This window comes from Microtus pennsylvanicus, chromosome 10 (assembly GCF_037038515.1).
Source record: "Microtus pennsylvanicus isolate mMicPen1 chromosome 10, mMicPen1.hap1, whole genome shotgun sequence".
Taxonomy (NCBI): domain Eukaryota; kingdom Metazoa; phylum Chordata; class Mammalia; order Rodentia; family Cricetidae; genus Microtus; species Microtus pennsylvanicus.
In genome coordinates, this window is record NC_134588.1 from 88348862 (window position 1) to 88353671 (window position 4810).

Consider the following 4810-nt stretch of genomic DNA (forward strand, 5'->3'; position numbering starts at 1 on the left):
GTGCTGTTCCCGCAGTACCATCCTCCTGGTTTTGTTTAATTAATTGATAAATGTATTTTTATTACCGTGTATGGACATGACACACGAGGGATGTATATGTGCAGAGATCAGAGAATAATTCCGTGGGGCTTCCCTTCCCACCTTTCTGTGTCCTGGGACTCGAGCGGGTGTTTCCAGGCTTGTCTGGTTAGCCCTTCCATGCTCTGAGCCCTCTCAGCAGCCTAGACCGCAGCACATAGGCTGAGCCCAGTGGTCTCCGTCTCCACATCTCCAGCACTGGGATTACAGGTACATACTGCCATTGTCCTTGCTTTTCTATGTGGGGTCTGGGTATGAAAGTTAGGTACTTGGGAGTTTACCAACTGAGTTATATGCCAGCTCCCTCATCTAGTTAGCTTTACTTAGAACTTACAGCCAGTGTGGGCTACAATGACCTCCTGGAGAGAGAGAGAGAGAGAGAGAGAGAGAGAGAGAGAGAGAGAGAGAGAGAGAGAGGAAATAAAAAAGATTAATGAGAAAGTCATGGGAAAATTGTGATTATGAATCTCCCTTCCCAAATACAAAGAGAGGGCTCCCTTTCCAAATACAAAGAGAGGGCTGTGGGTATAAAGTGGGTACTCACTGGGTTTGCTGTACTTAAGGATAGAAAATGGGTTTTGGGCCAGGCAGTGGTGGTGCTCGCCTTTAATCCCAACACTCGGGTGGCAGAGGTAGGCGGATCCCTGTGAGTTCAAGACCAACCTGGTCTGCAGAGCGAGTTCCAGGACAGATTCCAAAGCTACACAGAGAAACCCAAAAACAGAAACAAACAAACAAACAAAAAAACCCAACCAAGTTCCAGGATAGGCTCCAAAGCCAGAGAAACCCTGTCTCAAAAAAAACAAAACAAAACAAACAAACAAACAAAAAACAACAAGAAGAAAATGGGATTTGGGAAACGTGCCTGTCCCAATGCTCCAAGGTAACTGACTGGGGATGAAGCAAGCCAAAAATCCTTTAGGAAGAAGACAAGAGAGAAGTAGGGCCAAGTCAGTTTTTCCTTTCAACTCATGTCTCTTTCCCTCCCCCTTCCACTTTCTCTTTTTTTCCCCTCCCCTCTCTTTTCTTCCCCCTTTCCTTCTATCTGCCTCCCACCCCACCCCACTACAGCTCCAACTCCAGTGTTAGGAATGAAACCCAGAGTCCTTTTTTGATTGTTTTGTTTTCGGAGACAGGGTTTCTCTGTGTAGCCCTAGCTGTCCTGAAACTCACACTGTAGATCAGACTGTACTTGAACTCACAGAGGTCCGTCTGCCTCTGTGTCCCGAGTGCTGGGATTAAAGGTGTGTGTCACCTCTATAGGGTAAAAGGGCCAGTAAAAGAAATACACCCTGACCCTGAGACCAGAGCCAATTCACTGCCCCTGAAAAAGGGCCACTGAAAGAAATATGCTTTGGCCCTGAAACCAGAGCCTAGGAAACACATGGTGCCCCTGACCAAGGTAGCACAAAACCCAACCAATTCTTGAGCACAAAATTCAGACAATCTCTGAGTTTCTTGACGCTCAGGGATTGAAATCCAGCCAATTCCCACCCTCAAATCTTCACCCTGGGGGGAAAAAAACCAACTCTGCCCCTAAGAAACACTATATAGGCCCTGTACCTGGTCAGTTTGGGGCTGCCTTTTTCTACCCTAGCAGAGGTAGTGGAGCGGGCAGAGAAGTAACAACTTCCTCCTGAGCAGGGGCAAAGCTGCTGCATCTCTGCAGGGACATCTCCTTAGCAGTGCAGAGTACCAGAACTGCTGTTCCAGCAGGGAAACCACCCCCCCTGGGAATAGGCCTGACTTCCAACTTTTCCCTTCAGAGCTGTAACACTTATAACCACCATCCGGTCAAAATGCAGAGCTTTGAGTATGCTGGAAAATCTACTATGGACCTATGTCCTCAGTCCCCGCAAGTCAATTATTTAATTCTGATGTGATTTACAGTTTGCAGAGTGTGTTCTTGGATTCTCAAGACTTGGCAAGGTAAGAGGTTTCATCCCTGATGAGATGAGGAAACTGAGCTTCCACAAAGAGAGTTCCACAGAAGGTCTGAGAAAAACTGACTAAATCCGAACTCGACCCCACGCTGTCTACCTCTGAACCTATTACTTTCTCTTCTACATGGTGCAGACAATGGCGGTGGTAATACATTGGCAGGTGCCAAGACAAGGATATGGAACAGGGTAGGTGTCAGAGGTCATTCAGCAATGGCCTGTGACTTCCAGGTCAGCAGACTATCCAAGCCATCAGCAGAGAGCGTCATGCGGTAAGTGGGACTTTTTGGTAGCTCACTTGGGTGACTAGCCGTGGGGAGTCACTATGTGACCTGCCTTTCTTGGGGTGTCTGTAGGGAGCAGACTGGCAGGAACAGTGGTGAGCCACCGGTTATCGACAGCAGATCCTAGCAGTTTGGGAAGAATCTGATGAATCAGGATGCTTTTCTGTTCCCTGGGTCCAGACCTCACATTCTCACTTGGTACCAAGTCCCAAGTTGATGTCTACCACCTGTGAGTAGGCGTGGCTTTGGGAAGAGAGATTTGCCCCCAGGAAAAGATCTAGACCCTTGGCCACTGAGGGCACCGTAAGTGGCAGATTGTCAAGGTTCCTCAGGGGAATGCCAGCCTCTGCGTCTCTTTTGTTTGGTTTTTTTTTTTCTGTGTAGCCCTGACTTTTCTGGGATTCTCCCTGTAGTTGGAGATCCAACTGCTTCTGCCTCACGAGTGCTGGGAATAAAGGTGTGTGCCATCACTGCCGGACACCCGTCTCTGTCCTTAAGTGCTGCCATCTGATAGGCTAGTTGTTGTATCTACTGTCCCCTCTCCTGGCTCAGGCTCAATGATGAGTCAAGCATGTCCCTTCTCTTAGGGGACTGTTGTCTTTGTCCGAGGTCAGAGAAAGAGAAGTATAGACTGTCAATGGAACTAGCAGAGAGGAAGAGAAGGAAGGCAGAAGGGAGGGAGGGAGGGAGGAGGGAGGGGGGAAGCCTGACTCACTCGCATATTTAGATGGAGTAATCCAGAGGCCTAAGGAATTAATTACCTCATTAAAGTGGTACTGGAACAATGAGATGATGGTAACTATGGGAAGGTGAATGCAGGAGGCAGGATGGAGTGTGCCAGTTGGTGCCCTGTGGCGGGAAGGGTTGTGCCATACTCATGGGAGGGAAAGGAAATTGCTGCAGCTAAAACACTGTCTCTGGTGATCAAGTTGGCAAACACTGGTGCAGCTGATTAAGTGGGCGAGTGGGACGCAGTGGAAGAAGGAACGGGGCCAATCCCACAGCAGCTCCAAGTGAAGCTCTCTGAATTATACAAAGTACACCAGGAAACCTTGAAGGACCTTCATGGGGGCGGGGTATTATGACCATAAATCAGGCTGCCATGTTACCCCATCTTCATGTGCCTCTTCAATCAACCACCCCAATCCAAGTTTCCAGTGGCAGAGGATCTGGGGCTGCTGAGACGGTTCAGTAGGTTAGGGTGCTGTAGCCGCCAAGCTTGCTGATCTGAATTCAAGCCTCGAAATCTACATGACTGAAGGAGGGAACCAACTCCCTAGCTTGTCCTCTGACCTCCATACGGTGCCATGGCACACACCCACACTTATACCCCCCCCCCCAGTAAGTGAACACATAGTTTTAAAAGGGTTGAGGAACTGGCAGCCCTTGTGGCCTAACTTTGTCTCTCATTGTGGATGACCCGAAATCTCCTAGTTTGTTCTAGGGAAAACACCCATGATCTTTCTGGAAGGACCTCGGAAGGGGTATGCACCCACATCCACACAGGTGCAACAAAAGACAAGTGTTCAGATGGAAATTTCAGCAGTTGCTTGTCGCCCTTGCCCTTCTTCATTAGGGGTCACCAGGTGAGCTGTGGAGAAATACTGGAGGCAACAAGGGACTTGGCTTCTGAGGATTTGAATACACTAAAAGCCTAAGTAGGTCCTGATTAGAAAAATGAAATGTTGCCGGGGGTGGGGGTGAGGGGGTGGTGCACGCCTTTAATCCCAGCACTCGGGAGGCAGAGGCAGGCGGATCTCTGTGAGTTCGAGATCCTGGTCTACAAGAGCTAGTTCCAGGACAGGAACCAAAAAGCTATGGAGAAACCCTGTCTCGAAAATAAAAAAAAAAAAAGAAATGTTATAGAGTATTTGATCTGTTGAAATAAGTTCAGCCGGGTGGTGGTGGTGCATACCTTTAACCCCAGCACTTAGGGAGGCAAAGGCAGGCGGATCTCTGGGTTCGAGGTCAGCCTGGTCAACAGAGTGAGTTCCAGGATAGCTAGAGATACACAGAGAAACCCTGTCTCCAAAAACAAAAACAGACAAAAAAAGAAGTTCCTAGATTAATGTAACTCCATGTCAGTTGCAACTCTGTGTGTGTGTGTGTGTGTCTATATGGAGACAGGGCCTCTCTATGTAGCTGACTGATCTGGAACTTGCTATATAGACCAGCCTGGCTTTGAATTAACAGAGATCTGCCTGTCTTTGCCTCCTGAGTTCTAGGATTAAAGGTCTATGCCATCGGGATTGGACTACTTTTCTGGAGCTTCCCAGGTGCTGGGCCTACAGGCCATAGAGCATCACTCCCAGCTCCGACCTTAGTATTGATACCTTTAGCTATCATCATCATCATCATCATCATCATCATCATCATCATCATCATCATCAGTGTTAGAGTACAGAGAAATGGGTTTCTTTTTTTTTTAAATATTTATTTTATTTATTATGTATACAATATTCTGTCTGTGTGTATGTCTGCAGGCCAGAAGAGGGCACCAGACCTCAT